The following is a 27129-nucleotide window of genomic DNA, read 5'->3' on the forward strand; positions in this document are numbered from 1 at the left end:
ACTGGGGCGATAAGCACAAGGCATCATTCCTGCTGCTGAGTCACACTATATTTATTCAAAGAGAAAAAGAATAGGAAAGTACATTCATGGATCTGGATGAAAGCACTCAACAATCTGATCTAGAAACTGTTATACAGGAAAAAAAAAAATGCACTGATGAAAAAGAAGAAACAATTTTAACTCTAAGAGCTGGGACTATGTGATCTATTATTTTCTTTGAAAATGCAAGCTCAGTTTGAACCTAAGTCTCTCTGGACAGAATTTTCTTTTCTCCTCAGATTCCTCCTCAGGAGCTAAAATAGATTTGCCAAGTACTCAGGGTCCTCACAGGGTAGTTGCAGAAAAATAAGCAAAATATTGTTTATGTCCTGTGGTTTCTGTTTTCCCTTCAGTGATCACGATGACCAGCTGGGGAAAGAACTATGCCCTCTGCTGTGATGCCTTCAGACTGACACATTGGACAGACCCTAGAGAAAAAAGGACAGCTCTCCACAAGGATCAAGCATGTGATAAATTAGATAATTGCAGCGAGGTTAGGAAAATCCCCTTCACCTGGGAAAGGCTTTATCTCATTCCAGAAAGTGGTAGGGAAAGAATACATTTTAAATCTCCATATCCAGAAGGTGATGGTCAAACCACTAGGCAAAATTCAACAGAACTGTAACATTTTACCCAAGGTTCAAAAATGTCTCAGAAAGAAAAATATATAAACGACTCATTTTTTTTCTTGTCTCTTCTCATTAAAAAAATCAAATTAGTGGTGGGGAGGGGGGGAAGGGGGGGAGTCTACGCGTTAGCTCTTCCATTTACAGAATCAGCCACCTACAAGGTACTTGATGTTTGAACTATCTGTCCGCTGATACCCAAATTCCTTCCAGCTCTAGATTCTATTATTTTGAGTTTGTCTGAGAAAAGGGAAACTTTTCTGAGAATCTAAGTCTAGGGAGGTGCCCAGGGCCATTATAGGTTGTCCCCCACAAATGATCCCAGGACATGTATTGTGTGGCAGACTCTCTGAGTTCTTGGAGCTTCTGCTGAAGCCTCTAGAATTCTGTGGCCAGTGGCCTATCTCACCCACTGGAATAAGGAGCAAGCATAGAAAACTAGCTTTGTGCTGTTTGCCTGCCAGTGTCTAAAAGAAACCCCACAGACAGATGTTATTCCATATTTAAGGGTGATCTATAAAACACCTACACACCCCTGTATCAGTGGGCCACAGGAAAACGTGGGGCCACGGAGCTTCTGTGATTGGTCATGCACTGTTTCTTCCAGCATAGTAAAGAGGGACTTGTAATCTCTAGTCACAATTTTAAGATCTATTCCTGGCCTGCAGGACTCATAAAGTGTTCCTTAAGCTTCTCCAGGGAGTAATTTGCATAGGCAACTGGTAATCATTAACTGGGTGACTGCAAATACAGGCAATAGAGGATAAATGAATGTAGAGCTTTCTCTTTTAATCACACAGCTCACCTCTAGATTCAGAGCGAAAAAGTTCTCATCCCCAAGGACCCCCTGCTCTGTTGTAGAATTCTAAACAGAAAGCTGTATATCTTGTTCTTCAGCATACCAAAAACAGTTAAAACAGTTAGGGGAAAAAAAAAAAACAAAAAAAACCTTAGATATGTACTTTCTGATGAAGAGAAAAATGAAGCTAAGTTTCAGACACATAGAAACACAGAAGAAACAAAAATATAAATTTCTATTCTCACGCATAATAAACATTACATCCCTACTGCATGCAAGTCACTGGGCTAAGCACACTATACGTTGTCTCTTTTAATCTACATAACCATCCTACAAGGTAGCTGCTAATATTATCCTCATTTTAGAGATGAGGCAGTTGAAACTAAAGAGGTTAAGCAATTTTCTCAGGGTCACACAGCTAGAAAAACAGCAAGCAGGGACAGTCTTTATTCTTCTAGTCTTTTTAAACCTCAAGAAGTTAGATGATTCAATCTTGTCAGAAGACAAACTGGTTAAGAATTAGAAGCAACACGTACCTCTCAAGAATCTTCTAGATGCCAGGTACTTCACTGGACACTTCACATACTTTTTTCATGTGGCCCATACAACAGCACCCAGAATAGTTATTATTGCCTCCAATTTACAGAAAAGATCTCTGGGGATTCTGCCAGCCCCATGATCCATCACAGCCTCTGTCTCAGGTCACCTCACCCTGTAAGCAAAGACTCTCAGCTCTCAACTTGGAGTCAGTTGAGAGTCCGTGCCTCTGGCTCACTGTGTCATACAGGTTTCTCCCTCCTCCTCCACCACATCCTTAAAATAATAGAGTCTGGAAAGCGGGGTGTCTTTTTTTTCCCCCTGTTTCATATATTCTTCTCTGGCTCATCAAAGACTTAATAGTGGAGAAATTTCTCTCCTCCTTTTGTTGGGAAGAAAAAGATACTTAGAAGATCTCTTCTCAAGAAAATAGCCCAGGTTGTGTGATTATAATTGCGTTCTCTAATCCTACTCTTGAATGACAGAAACTGAATATTATCATGGTCTTTTCTTAACAAATTCTAATCATCACCCCCTCCTATCACCCCAAGCAGATGGATCTTGTCATAGACTAGGATGAGTTTCGTTCCCAAAAAGGCAAAGGAGAAGTGCACAATTATTTTTAAATCTCACCCTCAATACATAAGTACCAATCTCCTCACCAATATTATCAGAATATGGAACTGAAGCTTTTCATATTTGTATTACTGCATTACATTAGGTGTTGAATTAATGTTTACAGAGTGAATTTTTGTTGAGTGTTATCTGGGCAGGAAATGTTGAAACTGACACCACAATACAAATTAGTTTATCAGAACAATTAAAGAAAGGCCCAAGGGATTAGGATACTAGGATATAAACTCTAAGAGAATGAGGACCTTATCTTTCTAGTAAGCACCTAGGACAGGGACAATAGAGCAGGATCCCCATAAACATTAGCTGAATGAATGCTTCATAAAGCAACTCTTCCTAGAGGAAGCAGAAGAGAAAAATTTTAAAATGTTGGAAAAATAGGCCTGATTCAATTATAGGTAAGGAGCTCCAGAAGGAGGCTCTGAGAAAGTGGGGAGAATTATGAGAGTATGGTGTGTCTGGAGACAAGCAGGACAGGATCAAATGAGAAAAATTAAAATTACGTGGACACAAGATTCTTAATTGTGAATAAGAGTTTTAATTCCTTAACAGTTGCTCAAGATGAACTATTAGCTTCTTATATGTGGAAAGTAGATGAGAATGGAGATCCTGATTTTGATAAGGAATTGTATTTTGTTGAGAGTATGTACATGGTGCAGTTACAGGGCTCCTAGTACCAGCTGTCCACATTTGAAGAAAACATACATGGGATACACTTAATGGGCAGCGCTGTCATGTGCAGGAAGCCTTACGCCCCTCACCCTAATTGAGTGTTGGAAATTTCTCCTCTTTATAAGGAATATTATATCAAGAGCTATCAGGTATCCATTGCAGGCCAAGTAACAAAGCAATGACATGTGTTCTCATTTTTCAAATGGCCAAACTGATGCTACTGACAAGCTCTACCCTGGAAAATAATAACACAAGCTTGTTTAGGTCACATACACAAACACTCCAAGTGCACACACATAAGGCAAAACCCTCCTTATAATAAAAGGAAGTTTATTATCTTTGTCTCCCTTTTTATAGACCTGAGATCTTTTTATGGCTCCTGACCAAGAACTTTTCCAGGTTGCCACTGAGAGGAAAGATGTTAATTATCTACTTAGCACTTCCTTTTTAGACTCTCAGTAGTATCCACTCTTCATTTCTCTGCCAAGGTAATTCTTGGTCTATTATCAGAGCTCTGAGGTCCTTATGCCACCATTCTGACTTGCAGCTGTGAACTAACCTGCTCAAGATATAAGGGAAGAAGGACAGTGCATACATAGTTAGGATGGGTAACATCTCTCTTTAAAGTGTTAATGAAGTATTCAGGAGTAAGCGGGATATCATTTTACCTGATCTTATATGAATTCTCTCCTTAACCTGCGCTACTGCCATCTTCTTAACATGCTACTTACAAAACCAAGATTCCTGTGGGGCTTAAATTAGAAATAACAAGCAAATAACTACTTTTAAAGTATTCCAACTAGAAAAGATCTGATTCTGTCCATATGTGTCATTCCCACTAGTTGCTGTTGGGACCAACAACATCAGCCTGACTTTTACTGTTCCCAACATGACTTAAAACACAATGAAAACACACAGAGAAATTAGTATTTTAGATGCAAACTGAGCTTCGAATATATACATTTAATTTTTGGTAAGTAAGAAGTCACTTGATTTTCCACAAGGTTATTCTTGGAATTTCAATGTAGCAAATTTTAACGAGAAACCTAAGAATTTGAGAGGAGAAAGAAGAATCATAAAGTAAATTTGAGAGAATGACTTTGTGATGTGTTGGAAGAACACAAGACTGGGAGGTAGGAGACGCAGTCCAATGCAGACTAACTCCAGCCAGTGACTAACATTCCCATTCCTTATGAGCAGAAATGAGGAATGTATTGGAAGTAATGATTTTTACATTACCCTCTATTTTTAAACTCTATGGTTTTATGGATTCTCATTATATTTGCTTTTTTGTAAAAAAAAAAAATACTAACACATGGATTTTTATTCCTGCTTGATTCTTTATAAAAGTGGAAGTTTTGCTTGATCATGTTAACAATTTTCTTTTGTAAGTACAAGAAGCTCTTCAATTTCAATGTACTTTCTTGTATCTTATCAAAGTCACCATAAGCCTTTAAAAATCAAGAAATCAATAAAAAGTGATACTATCAGCCTACCAATATTTTAAAAATTATTTTCCAAACATTAATTTTTTTTGTAGTGACCCAAGCTTTAAGCTTTTTCTTTTGTGTTGACAATTGACTGACAAAAGGCATTCTCAGCTTTGCTCTTCTTATTCAATGCTGTAAAAATAGTGCATCGGAAATGAAATGCATTTTCCTCACTTCAGTATGGAGGGAAACATAAAGCTGCCTGTTAACAAATGAAAACCGTATGAAAGTATTTTCAAGGCATAACTACCAACAGAGTTAACAACAAGGTAATCACCAGGCTTAAGAGAACCCTTGATTTTTTTTTTAACATCAGTGATTCATATTCAGAAATTATTATTGTGTGTAGGTTTGGTTCACACAAAAGAAAATCACTGACTTTTTAAAAATTATTTCTTTTTTAAATTTTTATTTATTTATTTATTTGGCTGTGCCAAGTCTTGGTCTCAGCATATGGGAATTTTTAGTTGTGGCATATGAACTCTTAGTTGCAGCATTTGGGACCTAGTTCCCTGACCACGGACTGAAACCTGGCCCCCTCCATTGAGATTTGGGAGTCTTAGCCACTAGACCACCAGCTAAGTCCCAACATTTTTGTTTATAGATGATAAAATACAGACTGAGTATCACTTCCAACAGAAGTACTAATTCCTAATGAGCTAATTAAAGAAAACTGGATCATGGTAGAATGTATTGAGTGAAAGATGTCTCTAAAATCACATCCTAGGTAGATAACCCTAAGGCAGGAGTCCTCAACCTCTGGGCCACAGACCAGTACCTCCTGTCAGATCAGCAGCAGCATTAGATTAGAAATAAAGTGCACAGTAAATGGAATGCACTTTAATCATCCCGAAACCATCCCTGCCCACTTCCTCAGTCCTTGGAAAAGTTGTCCTCCATGAAACCAGTCCCTGGAGCTGAAAAGGTTGGGCACCACTGCCCTAAAGGTTAAAAATACTATATTTTGCCTCTACATCCTATTAGATTATCCCAGAAATTGTACAACAGATTAAAGACAATAAATATTTTTTTAATTACAAACTGTTGGCATTCATTGAATGAATGAATGAACGACAGATAAACTGACTGGCTGATAGACTAAAGACAACCTACTAATAGACTGATCAATTAACTTTAAATGAATCATTTAATTTTACAAAACATTTCAGATCTATATTTTCTCACAGAATTCAAAGACAGAAAATACTACTGTAACTCAAACCTAGTCATTTATTTGCAATCAGTGTGTAAAAATACTTGGGAGCTCAGGTACATTCTTTTCCAGGGGAAAAAAAAATATTGAATAGTGCTGGTTCAAAGTTATTCACTCAGCAAATATTGACGGACTGCCTACTAGGATAAGAGCACCAGGGTATGGAATCATAGATGGAAAGCTTAGAGTCTGCCTACAAGTTTGTTTTCTAGCTACTGAGATAATCATACATAATTATATGTGTTCACATACAAAAAAAGAGCAGACAAATAAGTGACTTCCAAAATAGAGAGTTATTTAGGAGTGCAATGAGATCTCAAAAAGATGAGTGAAGGTGGTATTTCATCTTGAATACGCAGGGATTTCAAAAAAAGTTCAATGAGCAAGAAGAAGAGGGATCAAGAGGCTGACATTCAGTCAGTATGCCTCAGTTTGAATATGGAAGTTGTTAAAATGTTGAGATAATTGCATGCTAGGAGGTAATTGGGAATATTTTCATTTCTCCATTTTTATTTTCTCACTCACGTATAGAATGACACATAATTTTACAAAAATGCATTAAGTATGCTCATGTTGCTTCTTTCATTTTTCCTCATTTCCTTTTTTGTCTGATTCCTCCCTTTGGTCTTCCCATTCACATCCATATTTCCCACATATATCCATGCCTTTTCTTTTCCAGGGATCTATCTCAACAATCAGTAGTTCTTCTCTGGAGTCATATAATCTCATACAGAGCTATACCTAACAAGGCATGGGCACACACACACACACACTCATTCAGAATACTCACACAGACATAACATGCGTACATATATTTACACACGTATTTTATATCTATATTTTTACTTATTGTTTTCTTGTTCAACAATATCTTTTAGAAAATCCTCTAAATCATCTGCTATAGTCCCACTTTGTTTTCTTAATATAGATAAAATGTTACATGGCATGAATATATAATTTATTCAATGATTCTCTTAATAGAAACTTACTGTATTTCCTTTTTTTTTCCTAAAACAAACACTTAAATAAAGAACCACTTACTTATGTCTTTGCACATAGTGCTTTTATGTATATGGGATAAGATCTTAGGAGTATACTGCTTGTGTGTATATATTTAATTTTAACAGATACTGCCAGATTGCGTTCCAAAAAGGCTGTAATGCTTCTCATTTCCACCAGCAATGTATGAAAGTACCCTTTCCCCCACAGCCCAGCCAACACTATATGCAAAAGCTCTATTCTATTTCTGCCAGGCTGATGAGTGTGAAGAGATAGATCGCTTATTTTCAAATTGCCTTTCCCTGACTGAGAGTAAACGTGAACATCTTTTCATATGCATATTGGCCAAGTGCCCTGAAAAATGAAGAAGTTTAGTTTTTCTTCTTTTTAGGGATACCCCATAGGGCTTTTTAAAGTATACCTAAAAACAAGTTTATCTAGCATACCCATGTGAGTAAAATGGGATTCTCTCTAGATATTCAAAACTAAGCCAGACTGGAAAAGATACTCAGCTGTGTTCCCCAGAGTCATTGAGGAATTCCCTATTTCAACCTGAAGTATCTAAGAGCAGCGGTCCCCAATCTTTTTGGCACCTGGGATCAGTTTCGTGGAAAACAAGTTTTCCACAGACCAGAGTGGATGGGTGGTTTCAGGATGATTCAAGCACATTATACATATTGTGCATTTTATTTCTATTACTATTATACCACCTCCATCTCAGATCATCAGGCATTAGATCCCAGAGGTTAGAGACCCCTACTAAGAGGGTTCAATATGGCCAAGGATTTGCCTTGGCAGCTGTGGACTGAGTAAGGCACAAAGACTTAAGTCCATTGGTGGAGTTAGCTGGGCAGTCAGCACTGCCTTCAGACTTTTTATATTTAGCATGTGCTGTAGTACACAACGGAGAAGGCAATGGCACCCCACTCCAGTACTCTTGCCTGGAAAATCCCATGGACGGAGGAGCCTGGTAGGCTGCAGTCCATGGGGTCGCTAGAGTCAGACATGACTAAGCGACTTCACTTTTACTTTTCACTTTCATGCATTGGAGAAGGAAATGGCAACCCACTCCAGTGTTCTTGCCTGGAGAATCCCAGGGACGGGAAGCCTGGTGGGCTGCCGTCTATGGGGTTGTACAGAGTCGGACACGACTAGAGCAATGCAGCAGCAGCAGCAGCAGCAGTAGTACACAAGCCCATCTGCTCTCTGGCAGGACACATCCCATGTGGTAATAAAACCAAGAGACACTGAGGTACTATGGCAGCATGACGGTTCATATGAATTCCTATAAGAGCCATATGAAAAACAATTCAAGGAAAATACAGAAAGACTCCAATCTGAGTTCTAAGAGGTTTTCCTGGTCATGTTCTAATGTTGAAGAACTCAGGGAGAAACATACACCTGACATTAAAACCATGTCCTGTGATTTTTAATGGTAAAGAAATATTTGTGAGCACTATATTGAATTTATATTCAAAAGCACCTGTTATTTTTTTCCTTTTGTCTTTTTACTCAGGAGTAGGGGTGGAGTAAACATGGAAGGCTCAGGTTATTTCTTTCCAAGAATATACTCAATGAAATTTTAAATGATGTGTTTCTCTAAAAAGACTGAAAAAGAAAGGAGGACTTCATCAGGTAGGTCATAAAAGTGCTAAACATGGAGAAGTCAGAGCCATAATGATGCTCCAAATTAGCTTCCCCGAGGAGGGGATTCTGGCCATAACCTTTGTTAAGTGCTGTAATGTGTAGTAAGTAAAATGCATTATTCATGTAATATTTGAACATACTCTGGGAATTTCTGAAGGACTCCAGGAGAAAAATACGATTTGTCTTTCAGGTGATGAGAAGAATCTGGATCCTGATTTCAAGCAAATAATATACTTCAAGAGCAGCTTGCATTGATTTCATAATCTTTAGACTCTCCCTTCCCTCCCCAGTAAAAGCAGAGGAAATATAATTTAATCAGTTGGGTAAGAGCCTGTGCTGATTATCTGAGCCCTCTCCTGAATTCTCAAAGGTGGGACTGCCATTCCTAATGCAGGATTTGCATTCAGCCTGCCTTTGCTAAGTACACAACTGCTGTTATTTGTGTATGTGAATTATTTCTTCTATAACAAGGCTGGAATTACATTTGGGAATTTAACTCAAATTAGGTATTCATAACAGGAGCAACTTCTTTTAATGTCATATAAAGCACCATTGGTACTTAAAACATAGACTGTCACAAAGTATCCTGCCTCTCCCTGCATACCTTAGGTTCTAACCCCATCATTAAATTTTCTGTCAAAATATTTTCTAAGTTATTACCAATGGAACGAAGGGAATTCAGGTGAGAGTCAATGCTCATTTCTCAAAAATTCTGTTTTTTTTAAAAAGAATATTCAGCAGATATTTACTCCCTTTTCTTTGGAAACTTGGTGGCACAAATGGCCCAAGGATGCTTTCAAAAAGAACAAGAATGTACTTAGGACACATTACTTGTATTTGTGTGCTTACATGCTAAGTCTCTTCAGTTGTGTCCAGCTTTTTCAGACCCTAGGGACTGTAGCCCACCTCCAGCCGGTTCCTCTGTTCATGGGATTCTTCAGGCAAGAATACTGGTGGATTGCCATGCCCTCTTCCGGGGGACTGTCCCAACCCAGGGATGGAACCATGTCTCTCATACCTCTTTACCACTAGGCAGGCTCTTCACCACTAGTGCCACCTGGCGAGCCCTACTTGTACTTAAGTGTTACTTACTGAAGTTGGCTACTAAATAATTAGAAAATAAACCCAGGATGATATAAATAACTTCAAATATTACTCAGCAAGGTAGTGGTCTTTAAACTTTCAGAACTCATGCCTGGAGCCTCAGTTTCTTATCTCTAAAATGGAGGTGATGCCTATGGTAAGCTAAATTATGACAAAGGAGGCAAGAATATACAATGGAGAAAGGACAGTCTTTTCAATAAGTGGGGCTGGGAGAACTGGACAGTTGCATGTAAAAGAATGAAATTAGAACACTCCCAAAGACCATGTGCATGCCTTCATGCTAAGTCATGTATGACTCTGTGCTACCCTATGGACTGTGGCCTGCCAGGCTCTCCTCTGTCCAGGGGGATTCTCTAGGCAAGAATACTGGCGTGGATTGCCATCTACATGAAAATAAACCCAAGATGGATTAAAGACCTAAATGTAAGGCCAGATACTATAAAACTCTTAGAGGAAAACATAGGCAGAACACTCTCTGACATAAATCAAAGCAAGATCTGTTTTGATTCACTTCCTAGAGTAATGAAAATAAAAACAAAAATAAACAAGTGATACCTAATTAAACTTAAAAGCTTTTGCACAGCAAAGGAAACCATAAACAAAAAGACAACCCACAGAACAGGAGAAAATATTTGGAAATGAAGCAACTGACAAGGAGTTAATCCCCCAAATTTTCAAATTTTTTGAGGCTCAATATGAAAAAAACAAATAAGTCAAAAAATGGGTGGAATATCTAAATAGACATTTCTCCAAAGAATACATACAGATGGCCAAAAAGGACAAGAAAAGATGCTCAACATCACTGATTATTAGAAAAATGCAAATCAAAATACAATGAGGTGTCCACCTCACACCAGTCAGAATGGCCACTATCAAAAAAATCTAAAAAAATTAATGCTGGAGAGGATGTAGAGAAAAGGGAACTTCCTTCTCTGTTGGTGGGAATGTAAATTGGTACAGCCACTACGAAGAAGAGTATAAAGGCTCCTTAAAAATCTTAAAATGGAGCTACCATATTATCTAGCAATCCCATTCCTGGGCATATATCTGGAGAAAACCATAATTCAAAAGATCATGCACCCCAATGTTCACTGCAGCACTATTTACAACAGCCAGGCCATGGAAGCAACCTAAAGGTCCATCAACAGAGGAATGGATAGAGAAGACGTGGTACATATATACAATGGACTCAGCCATAAAAAGAACAAAATAATGCCATTTACCACAACGTTCATGGACACAGAGACTGTCATACTAAGTAAAGTAAGTCAGACAGAGAAGGACAAATATTGTATAGTATCACTTATATGTGGAATCTAAAAATGTGGTACAAGTGAACTTACGTACAAAACAGAAACAGAGTCATACATACAGAAAACAATCTTACGGTTACCAGGGAGAAAAAGAGGGAAGGATAAATTGGAAGACTGGAATTATATTCACACTACTATATATAAAATAGATAAGTAAAAGGAACCTACTGTATAACAACAAACTCTACTCAATACTCTGCAATGACCTGTATGGGAAAAAAGTGGATACATGTATATGCATAACTCGTTCACTTAGCTGTACAGCAGAAAATAACACATTTTAAATCTACTCAAATAAAAATTTAAAAAATAAGTAAAATAAAATGGGGGTCTTGGACCCGCTGTGAGGCTTAAATGAGATAACATATGAAAAGTACCTCTACTGTGTCTGACATGTAGTGTCTGATATTAAATAAATAATGACCATCATCATTATTTTTAATTTCACCATTATTATCTTAACAAGGGTCCACACTCTAGAAATTAGAATAACTCATGTTCTTCTATGCATTTTCTCTCCATAAGAAGTAAAGCAGAGCTGGGAAAGGCTGCTTGAGAGTTATTGCAGAAGAGTGATGGTTCTTCATGCTGAAGGAAATAGTCTCATTACAGCATGTGTTGCCTGCTCTAGGTCCAACAGTGGGCTTGGAGAATCCATATCTCGATCACAGAACCACAAAATTCAACTAAATTCTACCAACATCTACTGAAATGAAAGAATCAGAAGATTTACTGTCAGAAGTCTAAACCAGCTTCAAACTCCTCATTATTTGACCATTTGGGAAAAGCTATTTAACCTTTCTCAGCCTGTTTCCTCATCTGTAAAAGGAGACTAAGAGTCCCTACTTTTTAGGCTTATGATAGGAATTAAATAAATATGGTGTGTGCAAGTGTACACAAAATGCAAACCATTAAACAAGTGTATTTATTTGTGCAAAGTGCAGTGAGACATGTTCCAGGTTCAACCACACTATTCCATGGTACCTCTAAGTCCAAACCTACCTGTCACACCTGTGTATTGATTCAGAACTTATAAAATGTGTTCATGGTACTTGTATGATCTCTAATTATCTCAGAACTTAAGCCATCCTTCTATGTTACTGGTGAGCCTAAATAACCTCCCCACCACCCCAGCCCCATCGCACAGGCATGTATGAGATTTTGGTAATTTAGTACAGCCATTAACTAGACAAAGAGTGAAAGAGATATACAGAATAGAATAGGATGTTTATCAGAAAAAGGAAATGGAAGTGAGTCCTGTAAAGGTGGGAGGGTGATGGGAAAAGATCCTATACTACTGTAAAGAATAGATCATGTGATAGAACAAAGAAAGAGAATGAGTAAAACCAGTTTGCTGCCTAGGCTGAGGAAGAAGAAAAAAGATCAGGCATCAGAGCTGTCCACAGGGAAGGAACGAGTCAGAGAAAGGTAAGTCAGAGGAAAAACAATGTAAGTTGTATGAGAGGATTTCTTCTTTCTAGCTTAGGTAGCTAACTGAGACTGCTCTCTGCTCTTAAAGGCTAAAGAAGTCTTATAAACATGAGCACATTATAAATGGCACAGTCAAGATTTTTCAGTAAAGATTTGAAACTTCCTTGGCATGTCAGGGTGACCCTGTTACTGGAGTTCTCAAATGAATAAGAGAAAGTGGAAAATAACCTGAGTTTGGGGGCTCATTCTCTTCTAGATTTCATAACTGTCATTTTGCAGATGCTGTTTAGCGTAGCTATTTCTCATTCAATTGATATTGAAAAAAAGCAAGAGAGTTCCAGAAAAACATCTGCTTTATTGACTATGCAAAAGCCTCTGACTGTGTGGATCGCAGCAAACTGGAAAATTCTTAAAGAGATGGGAATACCAGGCCACCTTAGCTGCCTCCTGAGAAATCTGTATGCAGGTCAAGAAGCAATAGTTAAAACCAGACATGGAACAACAGACTGGTTCCAAATAGGGAAAGGAGTACGTCAAGGCTGTATATTGTCATCCTGCTTATTTGACTTATACGCAGAGTATGTCATGTGAAATGCTGGGTTGGACGAAGCACAAGCTGGAATCAAGATTGCCAGGAGAAATATCAATAACCTCAGATATGCAGATGACACCACCCTTATGGCAGAAAGTGAAGAAGAACTAAACAGCCTCTTGATGAAAGTGAAAGAGGAGAGTGAAAAAGTCAGTTTAAAACTCAACATTCAGAAAACTAAGATCATGGCATCTGGTCCCATCACTTCATGGCAAGTAGATGGGGAAACAATGGAAACAGTGACAAACTTTATTTTGGGGGACTCCAAAATCACTGCAGATGGAGACTGCAGCCATGAAATTAAAAGACACTTGCTCCTTGGAAGAAAACCTATGACCAACCTAGACAGCATATTAAAAAGCAAAGACATTACTCTGCCAACAAAGGTCTGTCCAGTGAAAGCTATGGTTTTTCCAGTAGTCATGTATGGATGAGAGTTGGACTATAAAGAAAGCTGAGTGCTGAAGAATTGATGATTTTGAACTGTGGTGTTGGAGAAGACTCTTGAGAGTCCCTTGGACAGCAAGGAGATCAAACCTGTCAGTCCTAAAGGAAATCAACCCTGAATATTCATTGGAAGGACTGATGCTGAAGCTGAAACTCCAACACTTTGGCCACCTGATGTGAAGAACTGACTCAATAGAAAAGACCCTGATTCTGGGAAAGACTGAAGGTAGGAGGAGAAGGGAACAACAGAGGATGAGATGGTTGGATGGCATCACTGACTCAATGGACATGAGTTTAAGCAAGCTCTGGGAGTTGATGATGGACAGGAAAGCCTGGTGTGCTGCAGTCCATGGGGTCGCAAAGAGTCAGACACAACTGAGCGACTGAACTGAACTGATATTGAGGACATGGCCATTTCCATTATGAGAATTTGAAGAAAGAGGAACAAATGGTGATTGATGAAAGGGGATTAGCAGAAGGAACAAAGGAATCTCCTCCCCCTCCTTCCCTCATTCCCCTGACCATCATCCTCAAAGAAAGCCCCAACTGACTCCATCATGCCCCTGTGGAAAGACCACAGGGACAGCTGCCTTTCTGGCTAACCCACATGACATGAAACTACAAGAAAGGAAAAGAAACACAACAGACAAGCATTTGCAATGCTTTCAGTCTCAAACTTTCATAGAGTAATATTTTGATTCATGGAAACTTGAATCTACAATTTTACAAACATCAGTGGAAAACCTATCTTTATCCTACCCTCCATATGTAGTCTGGTACCAGTCCCTAACAGGGCTGTTAAACTCTGCACAGACCACTTTATAAAAATAGGCCCTTTTATCTGCTGCCAGAGAGCAACAAAAGAACTCTTGTGTGTCTGTGGAGATTCTAGGATTATGTTAGAATGGATAATAGAAAGACAAATACTTGCTAAAATATTGTCTGTTACTCCCAGAATCGCTATAGCAATACCCAAGCCAAGCAGCTGAGAAAAGCCTTAACACACTATGCAATTCAAATGCAGCCCATCACTGCTGCTATAATTACAGGTGCCTCCCTTCCTCCTCTCAGATCTGTGGATAAAAGCCTAGGGCTGAATTTGTATCTCAGCTGCACAGAAGCTGAAACTAGTAGTCAATAAACACAGAGAACTCTGCATGTGACAGACAGGCTCTTGTAGGACAGAGCTAACCTATTGTTCAACTGTTCTTCCACACTCACATTATCGGGATGACAAAAAGGGAAGGGATGTTTTTGGATGCTCCCCAAATCCAAGGACTTTATTTCATTTAAGCCCCACAAGAATCACATGAGGTGTTATTACTCTTATTTTTATATTTTAAATAAGAAAAATGAGACTCAAAGGTTGAGTTATTTCCTTAGGTTACACACCTTTCTAAGTAGTAGAATTGGCCCTGGAATTCCAGTCTTTCCAAGCACATTGTCCATGGGAAAAACACATGCCTTTTGCAGATCAGTGTGGACTCAGGTTCCTGTCAATAGTAGGTTATTAGCGATGGGTTTCCCTGGTGACTCAGTGGTAAAGAATCCACCTGCAATGTAGGAGAAGTGGGTTCGATTCATGGGTTGGGAAGGTTCCCTGGAGAAGGAAAAGGCCAACCCCTCCAGTATTCTTGCCTGGAAAATCCCATGGACAGAGGAGCCTGGCAGGCTATAAAGTCCATGGGGTTTCAAGAGTTAGACGTGACTTAGGGACTAAACCACCATCACCACGGCAATAGGCCATTGTTCTTATAATTTGTAAACTCCTCCCAAAGGCTAATACATAACAATTTTTAAATTAGAACTCTGCACCTCCATGCTTTTAGGGGAAGGTGGAGTGATCAAGATTTAAAATTCACTGAAGCTGTATCTGTGTGCAGACAGATAAGAATACTGAACTTATGGGCAACCTAAAAGATTAAAAAGAGTACATCAGGGTAACTAGAGAAGCAATATTTGGGAAGACACAGAGAGGCAATGCTTAGAATCTCTAGAATCTCTGCCTTATTAAAATATTTGTGCCAAGGTTATAAAGGTTCTATTAAAGGAAATGGACAGTGTCCACCAGCCATGTGAAAATTCACCTTCTTACACAGTGTAAGCTGTTCTCAGATTTTAGCTGTACTAACATTGAAACCACTTCTTTCTCTCTGAGCAGGCCAAAGGGATCTCCTTTCAGTGCTATAGGCTCCTCTCAAATAGAGAATCCAGGATAATTACTTCCAATGTCCCACTCTGTAGATCATACCATTAATCTATCTCAAAGGCTCCAGCCACACATTTTTATATACCATTTACTAGAAATTTATGAAGCCTTAACATGTCCAGTTTTAAAAAATATGATCTGAAATACATAGAAAAAAAAATCGACTATTTAAAAGTATACCCTTTAAAGAAAAACCTGGGTAAACCTAGCAACAAACCCTGAGGAATTACCCATTTCAGAATGTTAATTGTTATGTGGAAGTGACTTTTGAAGTTCAATTTAATTTCCTGAAAACCCCAAACAACTCTATTTCCCTACAGAAAATAATTAAGCATCGGGGATGATAACATGATTAGAAAGTAAAACACCTGGAATTTGCTTAGCGAATCAGAATGCAAAGAGAGGACTGCTGTGAAACTGCAGCTGCTCCTCTCCTGCCCAAACTCATCACCACTGCTGAAGAGCCATTATCATCTTCAGAAGGTGGTGGGGGTGGGGGAGGGAGGCCTGCCACTGTAGAGAAATACTCCACTATTTATTTATCACCTGTCTAAAGGTCTACTGGGTCCTGGTTGATCATCTGGCCCCTCTTGTTCCTGAAGGGCAGCCCACTGGCCTGAAAAACACTCCACAGAACTCTGGGGTAGGGGCGGGGGATCATCCTTGTGCGAGTAAGATGCAGAAGCATTTGATCTAAATGAGCCTGAACCAATTGCAGAAATCAATAGTCTGTGTTGCAAAATCAATTAAATGATTGACCAATTGATTGATTATATTAACACTTAGGTTCTTATACAGCAGATACTTCACTAAGCACTATATGTGTGTTATCTTTTTTAATCCCAAGAATAACTTTATAGGTGAATAATATTATCATGCCCATTTTGTAAGGAGCTAAAACTTAGGAAGATTCAGCAGCATATTCTAATCACACAACTCAAAAACAGCAGAGCCAGGTTCAAACTAAGATATGCTTAGTTCAAGCCCAAATTCATGACCCTATAATAGAGCTGGTTGATAAATGACAGACATCTATACAGTGGAAAGTCAGACACTTAAAAATTGGATACAAAAAATACTTGAAGATAGAAAAATGTTCACAATAAGGTGTTGTGAAAATAAATTAATAAAACACGTACAGTAAAGAGTCAAGGAGATAAATCTCAGAATGACATTTATGGTGAAATAATGGGTAATCTTTAATCATTTATATATATATATATTTCTATTTTCTACAATAACTATGCATCACTTTTATACTCAATCCAAATATTTTCATTTTAAAAGGCGAGCAAATAGAAGCAAAATTACAATAGTGGTTTTAGGTGAATGGCACAATTATGAGAGATCGTTTTCACTTTTCCATATTTTCCCAAATGTACCACAAAGCATTACTCCATAACTATACACACACACACAGTTAAAAATTCTAAAGAGCTGAGCTGCTTTCTAAAATGTATAACTGGACGCCTGCGGCAGAGACTATCAGTGGTTCTTCAATATTCATTCTCCATGTCTTCTACAGGAATAGACCCTGAGATTTTCAACTGGGCATATTTCCTGTAATATGGCTTCAATCCCCAGCCTCCTGTGCACACAGATGTAGCCATGTGCCTAAGTTCCTGTCCATAAGGTATGAGATCAAATGGAGTGTGCAACATCCAGGACGTGTCCATACTGCTTTTGGGAAGGTGCACAAGATGGCTAGACTATGAGAAAGGCCACACCAGATGCCAGATATAGATGCCAGAAGAGACAGCTGGAAGTAACACAGACCCCAGCAGGCTGCAGATGGCATGGCAGATCCACCATGCCATCCCTGACTTGTATGTGAGAGCCAAGAGAATATCTCTCATTTAGTTTTGTCTTTCTAGAAGGTAGGGTGAAGTTTATGTTACTGAATCCACATTCTAACTAATATAGTACTGAAACACTTAATTTATACTAGTTCTCTCTCTCTCCCTCTCTCTCTCTCTATATATATACACACACACACACAAATGTGTATGTGTAAGTGTCATGCATATATATGTAAGTATATACGTGTGTGTGTGTGTGTGTGTGTGTGTGTGTATATATATATATATATATATATATATGAAAAACATTAATGGCATCACTATGATTTGAGACAAGAGGCCCAGACCAGCTGAAGACTTCTGATGGAGCAGTGGAGAGAAGGAACACATACAGCACAGCCACTCTAATAGCTAAGCTAATATCAAGAATGGAATGTCCAAGTAAATGCCTTGAGTGAGTGAGTGAAGTCACTCAGTCGTGTCTGACTCTTTTCAACCCCATGGACTGTAGACAACCAGGCTCCTCCATCCATGGGATTCTCCAGGAAAGAAAACTGGAGTGGGTTGCCACTGCCTTCTCGAGGGGATCTTCCCAACCCAGGGATCAAACCCAGGTTTCCCACATTGCAGGGAGACGGTTTACTCCCTGAGCCACCAGGGAAGCCCTAGTAAATGCCTTAGTAGACCACAAGTCTTAATGAAAGATGCAAACAACAGGTTTTAGAAATCTTTCCCTGCAGATGTAGTCAGATTCCTCTCTTCATGTTAGATTATGTATTTACATGTTACTGTGTGCATTTGTCACATCGCTTTGCAATTTTCTTTTAGGTGGCTACCTATACCTGTAGAATATGAGATCTACATAGACTTTTTTTTTTTTTTTTTTGGACGTGTCCATGGCATGCAGGATCTTAGCTTCCTGATAAGGGATTGAACCAATGCCCTCTGCAGTGCAAGCACAGAGTCTTAACCACTGGACCGCCAAAGAAGTCCTGATGCAGAGACTTTGAACTTCTTAGCGTCCTAAAGCCAATGGCATAAGGTAAGCAGCGAAATGTTTGCTAAATGAATGATTCAAAGAATGAATGAATGAAAAAATAACAAATAGGATTACTGGTTGCTTGTACAAGTACAGAATTAAATACCAAGGTATTTATTACAAATAGGCAATAGATTACAGGATATATATTAAAATACAAACTCTAAATATTAGCAAAAAAAAAAAATCTCCAAGCGTATACATTTTGGTAAGTTATATCAAACTAAATGTGAATTTCTTTGTGTGTGTGTGCTCAGTCATGTCTGAGTCCTTGCAACCCCATGGACTGTAGCCCACCAGGTTCATCTGTCCATGGAATTTCCCAGACAAAGAATACTGGAGTGGATTCCCATTTCCTACCCAGAGGATGTTCCTGACCCAGGGATCAAACTCACATCTCTTGCATTTTCTGCATTGGCAGGTGAGCTCTTTACCACTGTGCCACCTGGGAAGTCCCGAATTTCCTAAAGTCAATACAGTGGATTCTTCAAAATTAACAAGGTAAGGAGATAAAATATTGAAACACAGCCTATAGTACAGAGTTTTAAAAATATAGATCTTGCTGCCTATAAGAAAAAAAAAAACAGTATCAGTAGGAACCTCCACATAATGTATTTTGTAATAACTATATTTGGGGGAAATTTTCATATTTTGAAGCTTCAGTTATATCTCACTTTTCATTACTGTATTATGTCAATAATCGAAGAACTGGATTAGATACCAATGCTGAATAAATATTTGTTGAATATCTGAATCAAAAATGGAAGCAAAATTGAAAGAGTTGATAGGAAGCTTTTGGCTTCCTCCTTACAATTACAGTATAAAGCATTACTTTATTTTCTGATAAACAAGTTTAGCTTTATCTCTTTCTTGAACAATAGCACCAAAAGAGAGAGATTACTTATACTAAATACAGCTTTTTCTTACTAATATGTAGTGAATTTTTTGTATTCAAGTTCAGTGCCCTTATAACATACACAGTACAAGAGAACAATAAACAAATTTCAGCGTTAAAATTCTATCCACACTTCACTTAGAAAATATGGTACTTTGAAATCTTAGCTAAGATTCTATTCTTGTTTATATTCAAAATGCTAATGTAGTTTGGTGACCTGCTAGGCAATAAAAGATGTACAAAATTCAAAGAACTTTGAGCAGTTCACTTCCCTTACCACTTTCTTGTGGCTGTCGAGTTTAGTCAAGTCAGAAACCCCTATTTAAAGCCAATAAATGAGTATCCTTGAATAAATATAAATGTATTATTATCTACCATATGCATTTTTTCATATCCTGTGTGTGTGTGTGTATATATATATATATTTATACTCCACAAATGGAAAGATTAAAGACAGAATAATTCTAGACTTATAATTGTATAAATATACATATGAAAACCTATTCTATCTCTGTTTTGTAAATAATTTCATTTATATCATTTTTTTCAGATTCCACATATAAGTGATATCATATGACATTTATTTACAAAACAGAAATAGACTCACAGACATAGAAAATAAACTTATAGTTACCAAAGGGAAGCAATGGATAAATTAGAAGTTTTGGTTTAACAAATGCACACTACTGTATATAAAATAAACAAGGACCTATTGTATAACACTATATAAGGAGCAATATAATAACTCATAAAGGAAAATAATCTGAAAAATAATATACATATACAAATGTAAAACTGAATCACTTTGCTGTACACCTGAAACTAACACAGCATTGTAAACCAACTATACTTAAATTAAAAAAAAATTAGATAACAATAAAAAAATCTGTGAAATTCATACCATATAAAAGGGTTTTTCATTCTTCTTCCAGAGAACTACACACCACCAAATACAAGTTTTTGAAATTACATGTTTCCATTAATTAAAATAATTGACAATATTTAAACATATAGTGACAAACACAGCTAAGTCCAAATACAAACTTCTGAGGAATACTAAAGTTAACTCAATGAGCTTCCCCAATTCATATCCTAAAATTATCATTAGCATTTAATTATGATGATTTCAATACTTTAAAATCTCTAACCAATTTATAATTGTGCTACTATTAATGGTACCATCAATAAGGTATCTCCTATAATAATTCTGTATAAAGTCTCCCATATTGCAATTTAAAATGTTGGAATATACGTAATAAACTTGTGTCTTACCTAATTGGTAATTAATATGAAAAGCTCTTAGTTACCAATAATTTGGACAGATACAAATATTATCAGTTTTAATACTAAAGAAACGTATATAATTGACAATGTCCACCTGAAACAAATATACAAGCACTCTGGTTTCATTCCAAAAGCAGTGTACAGATTTCAGCTCTTGGCACCATGACCTAACAATGACACAGACAGTATAGTCACAGCAATGGGAAGGTGGGGTAAGGGTGGATGTAGTTTAGTCCAAGAGATTTCTAATGAACACCATCTAGGCTAGGCTCTATTTTCTGCCCAGATTCTGGGTCATTTCCATGTACTCATTCATGGCAACTGAGTTAGGGTCTTCTTAACTAGAACAGATGCCTGCTACAATGTTTTTCTGATAGATTTTGTGAAAACAAAATTTTAAAAGGATCTGTTAGGGATGACTTTAGTAGGAGGTTGAGGGGGAAAGGTCCCACAACTATTCATCATCGTAGACATTATTTGTAAAACAACACCTGCTTAAGATCCCTTTGGGCTGTGGGGTTGGTTATGTGAATGTGAATATTCTAAATGCTTATGTTTTAAAGGATCAGTCAGCCCATCCGTGGTGTGCTGAGAGCCCAACACTGTGTGTGTTCTGCAAGGAATGATAAAACATCCAAGCCGCACCCTTATCTACAAAATTCACTCACTGTTTTTCACAGCCTAGTCATGATTATTGATTACCAATCCAGAAAGTTGATGTACCCACCCACTATAAACAGAGGAATTATAAATTTTAAGGTTAAAATCTCTTTAGGATTATCTAGCTCAGTGATTGATTTTCTACCTGCCTGGGAGTTTTATTTTGTGTGTGTGTGTGTGTGTGTGCGTGTTTAGTGTATCCCTTAAGAGTTTTCTTTAAAAATGTATTTTTAAAAGTGAAAGCACAACTATCCAGTTGTGAAACTATGCGGTTGTGGAAAATGAAACATTTTAAATCACAGTATCTCCAGGTTTGGGAATCAAGAGTTTAAATTATTAAATGTTTAAAATTATTATTATTATTATTAAATTCTTAAATGTGAAACAAGATTTGGGAATCATTTATCTGATCAAATTTCCTTGCCAATGCTTGAATTTATTGTGCAGAATCCCCATCTAAGATAGACCCTTTGGAGGAGACAAAACGATCCAGATTTTTAAAAGGACAGCTGATGCATGGAACAGCAAGAGGAAGAGAAATGCATCTTAGAGAACAAGCTGAGGATGAGTGATTGAAACATCAGCCCTATTCTCCAGGCAGGCTCCCTAACAGATCAACACAGAACCCTCAGGGAAAGGTTACAGAATAGAATAGTGCTCAGTCCTTCACCCACCAGAAGCAGGAATTCAACTGCAACTTCACATACTCCAACATCATTTCCACTACCATGCAGATGTGCTTCCAGAAAACACACAAACAAGACTTAAGACATTTTTCAACCTGCATTCAGTCCATTCTTCCTTTAGGTTATCATAAAATTTTGAGATCGCCCCTCCTTTATTCCACTCCTGTCAGCTGAGAATCACTGCTCCAAATGGATCAAGTACAGTCACTTGTGTATCTACAAAACATGAATAATAGCTAAAAGTTCTACAAAACATGAATAATAGCTAAAAGTTTGTGTATCTACAAAACATGAATAATAGCTAAAAGAAGGAAAAAAAATTAAGTATACATAAAAGCAGGCACAGCTTTTCAGAAAATGTTTTGAAACATAAACGAGAAAAAATACGCAGCTGTGGAAAAGTGAACTAATCTTAAACCACTGGATTTAACATAATTTCTTTGCTTATTACAATATTTTGGCTTTTAAGTGAAAGAAAGTGAAAGTTGCTCAGTCGTGTCTGACTCTTTGTGACCCCATGGACTATGCAGTCCATGGAATTCTGTAGACCAGAATGCTGGAGTGGGTAGCCTTTCCCTTCTTCAGGGGATCTTCCCAACCCAGGGATCGAACCCAGGTCTCCCACACTGCAGGGGATTCTTTACCAGCTGAGCCATTTTTGCTTTTAGTGGTAACTTATTTCCTACTTTTATTGTGGACATTGGATAATGCCAATTAAATGCCTGATATACAAAAATGAAAAAAGAAACTGTGGACTTTCTCTTCTATCTAACTACCAACATAGTAGAAAGTTGGTTCTAAAAGTCAATAAACCTTTTAAACATGTTTATGATCACTTCAGGTGCAATGCAAGGAAGTCTTAGAAAAGACAGACTATCACAAACATTTTATGCACAGTTTAAGAAGTTGAATGAAATGCACATGAGTAATAACAAATTTGACTTTGCTCTACGCATACACAGTAAATGAATGACTACATCCTCAGTCCCCAAAGTCCTTTTCTACCAATAAGCCCAGGGTTCTATGCATCTTTCTGTTAATTCCAATATTATCCTTGGAAGTTAGATGGAAACCAAGAACCCATTCTACAAAAATATAAATCAAGGCCTAGTGAGATTTAATTATTTTTCACTAGATGACAAAGTAAAAAGTAAAATTCATAATTCAAACAGATCTGGGGTCCTGAGTTCATGTAGAATTAGAAAATATCACTACAATGAACGCATTCTACTAAAATTGCTTTCAATTTTAATTTAATTTTAAATTCTGATAATTTTATATTGTATAAAATGATACAATGATTACACACACACACACATATATATATATATATATATATATATATATATAATTTCAGTAAAGGAAATCTCTTAGAATTAGAAACACTATGAATGCCTTGGAGACAATATACTATATTCCTCAAAGATGCTAATGGTACTTTTAAGGTGGCTTCAAATGCATCTCCCTTAGATTAATGAAACTTTTCTCTGCTTAATCATTTGATATGGCCATGTGTTAAAAAGATATCCCTTTATTTCATTTCAGAATTTCACTTAAGAAGTACTCGTGATCCCAGGCAAAGAATTTTTTCAAAACTTCAATGATCAAGGACGAGGGTGGGTTCTTTGCTTTCATTTCAATAACACAGAGAAAAGAGATCTACTTCTTCTTCATAAAATGTAAGCTGCAGACTGAGAAACCACTTGACTGCGTGTTGCAGACCAAGTCAAGCCCATCCTTTCACTTCAATTGCTTTCTAGGGGTAACAAATAGTAGTACAAACCCTGTAACCTAAATATTAAAGCTCTGAAAAAGCAAGGCCTTATCTATCCTGTGACAGGGCCAGTCTATTCCTTGTCCCAAAGCTCACCTTCTTAACTTCTGCCTAAATTATTTTCTTGTTCTGAGTCTTCTGCCAATGATACATTTCCCTCTCTTCTTCCCTATCACACTTTTTTTTTTTCCTTTAACAGGTCTCAGCCAGCATCTCATCCCGCCTTTAAAAATACAAACCTATAGAAATCTCCTTTAAACAACTATTGTATATATTTTCTGTATCACTCAAATGACACTTTAATATGTATATGTCTTTTCTCTTTAATGGGATTACAAAATCTTTGAGGTCAGAATCTGGATCTTAGACTTCTATTGATATTTGCCTGGTACATCATATGTACTCAATTATTATTTGCTAAATAAATGGTGTGGTGAAAGTTCTGGACAAGGAAGAAGATGACTTCGACTTTGGCAGGTATGGGAGAAGGGGATGGAAGGAGCTACAGAAAGAGATACAGAAAATGAATAACTCATGGGAGACTGTTATTTGAAAGAAAATTTAGAAGAAACAAAACAGGCAAAAGTCTTGGGGAAGTGACAGGAACCAGTAACTCTTCCTAAAACTGATACAAAGCAAAGAGAGTCAGAGGCAACCCTAGAAAAATAGCATAATTCACTGAAAAACATTACTTATCCGGCAGTCAGGATATTCACGTTTTGATCTAAAATCTGACATTAACTAGCTGTGACCAGAACAAGCGATTTCATTGCCGTTGGCAACTCACGTCTAAACCTTGGATACCAGACCTGATCTCTAAAGACCCCTTTGGCTCAGATATTATACGATTCTATAGTCTTCCTTCATCTTGAGAGAGTTCTCATTTCATTTCTTCTGGACAAAGGGAGGGGCGGGGCCTGAATTCACTAAAAGGTATAATAAACAATACAGAAGCATTTGTTGCTAAAAAGATAAGCGGGATATAAAAAACAACATAAAATAATGTTGACAAATGCCTATGGTGACACTGAAGCAGAACTTTTCTTTAACATCTGCTTTGCTTATTTGATCACTTTAGCTGAGCAATATTTCCATTGTAATAGGTCGAGGACTCAAGAGTGAGGCAGAGCTGTAGACAGAAATGGGAATTAGAGGCAACACCTTCCAAACACTTGCTTTAGCTCAATGATGTTAAAGTGCCTTGTTGATTTAAAAGGGTGTGAAAAGCATTTAAAGATCCTTTTCACTGGGAGGAGATATGCCAATATAAGAATATCATTGACATCTTATTTAAAACCATTGCATACGCTCAAAGATTTGGACTAATACAAGCAAAACGATCAATTTACAATACACCGAGATGTCGGGCATTAATCTAAAAATGACTGTGTATCAGACAGTATTTGACTTCCCTCTTTTTTCAGCCTCCCCTTCACATCAGTGCTAATCACTCAGCACTCCCTTAGGCACCTGGAATTCTCTTTTGTATCGGAGCATCTCTGCCACAGACAGAATCGATTGATCTAATAAACTCATCCTAACTTTACAGTCTAGGGACCATGTGCTCTCCCGTCCATAATATACTTATCTTAAAACAAGGCCATGGGAGAGGGCAAATGCTAAACCAAAAAGAAAGACTGATAGATAGAATTACATGTATCAGTGTGGAAAATATCTGAACCCCACAACCTCCCCAGATCCTTTTAGATCTTTACACATAGCTCTGCTGTCACCTGTCTCTATTAAAAGAATGTTTAGTTTTAATTAAAAAAAGGAAGGGCTCAAATCAATCAATAGGGAAATGCTATATTTGAATGTTGTGGTAAATGGAGAAGAGCCTCAAAGCCCAAATATAAAAATAAAATGGAAAACGAAAAATCCTGCAGAAAAATTTTAAGGGTCTTCTCTAACCTCCCATTCAGTTTTACCATATTAGTTTTATCTGATAAGCTAATTGTCACTTTGAAAATACAGCAATATGAAATGTTTGGCTCCAAAGGTATGAGGCAGGAGACAAATAAGCCAGTAATCCAGGGATGAATGAGTGGGAATGTGGAGTAGGCAGGAGGGTGAAAACTGGTGACTTTGAGGCCACCTCCCATCTAGCTGAGTGCTTTTGGTTTGGTCAACTTGGAATTTTTTAAACAATTTTTTTAAAAATATGTACAATCTAAATTGGGGAGATTTTTAAGTAAAAACTTGGGTTTCAGGTTTTTCTGGAATAATCAAAGGAACAGGCAACTTTGGGAAGACAATTTCACAAGGCAAGAAGCAGTTGGAAGGGACAATCTCATAAGAGACTGAGGCTTGACTTTCACCATAGGACTGTCACTAAACGTGTTCTCAATGTAAACCAAAGAACTGTCCTTTTCAGGGGCAGAAGGAACCTGAATGCACTAAAGTTTGGTAACTTGAACAGAGAAGTTTCATTAAGAAAAACATGGGAAGGATTAAAAAGATAGTATAACACCAAGGTCAAGTATCCAGGACTCCACTGAAACTGCAGAAGAACTTTTTTTTTTAAATTATTTTTGCAGTTTCTCTAGTACAGATAAGTTCTGTTTAAAGAAAAAAAAAAGTGTAAAGAAAAGTCAAATTTGTTCTTTTCAGTTAGTGAAAAGAAAGGATTCATCATCACCCTCAACACCCTGGATCCTCTCAAAGAATTTTAAATGTCTTTTACTTTTGAAATAAAAAACACATATAGTTCCATTTATAAAGTGAGCTCTTAAAGGTATTTCCTTATTAAAACTTGGTCCTAAACCTAGGTTCACAGTACATGGTGAAGGTCTGAAGAAAGCTTATTTAACCTACATTAAATCTTGAAAATGCATTAATGAGTCTTTTAAAGGTACAATTTTAACTCCACAATCTTCAACTATAAAGACTATATAGAGCTAATCTGCCTTGCCCTTTCGATTAAACTTGTTAAGGGCGTTCTATTTAGTCAGCACCCAGAATGGGCCATTAAAATTCTTGTTCGGTAAGAGTTGTGTTCAGTGCTCTGTTGTTTTAAATTCCATTAAATCCAAATGGTCTTTATCACCCCATGACCACCCCTGACTTCAATCAGCCAATTTAATTACCTTACAAAATTGTCAGCAGAAGCAGCAAGGAAAAACAGGAAGCCTTATGACGTTATCAGACTGAAATCTTCCTCTTCAGTGTTTAATCTAGACCAGTCAATAAGGATGATGAGCACCTACTTCCTTCCCTTTCAAGGGCTTTTGACCTTACCTTT

General features: G+C 37.4%; 1 protein-coding gene across 11 annotated transcripts in view; it reads right to left on the minus strand.

Annotated features, from left to right (window-relative positions):
• Positions 1–27129, minus strand: part of GRIK2 (glutamate ionotropic receptor kainate type subunit 2) — a 753908-nt gene that overhangs the window by 715692 nt on the left and 11087 nt on the right. For 3 of the 11 annotated variants that reach the window (XM_055535379.1, XM_055535377.1, XM_055535380.1), the window contains exon 2: positions 22210–22330. The exons of 6 other annotated variants lie outside the window; for them this stretch is intronic. The gene's annotated coding sequence lies outside the window, so the exon portion shown is untranslated. Of the gene's footprint in view, positions 1–22209; positions 22331–26974; positions 27080–27129 lie in introns of those variants that run through there. 2 more of the 11 variants (XM_055535378.1, XM_055535376.1) reach the window with 2 other exon arrangements.

Source organism: Bubalus kerabau, chromosome 9, assembly GCF_029407905.1.
Source record: "Bubalus kerabau isolate K-KA32 ecotype Philippines breed swamp buffalo chromosome 9, PCC_UOA_SB_1v2, whole genome shotgun sequence".
Taxonomy (NCBI): domain Eukaryota; kingdom Metazoa; phylum Chordata; class Mammalia; order Artiodactyla; family Bovidae; genus Bubalus; species Bubalus kerabau.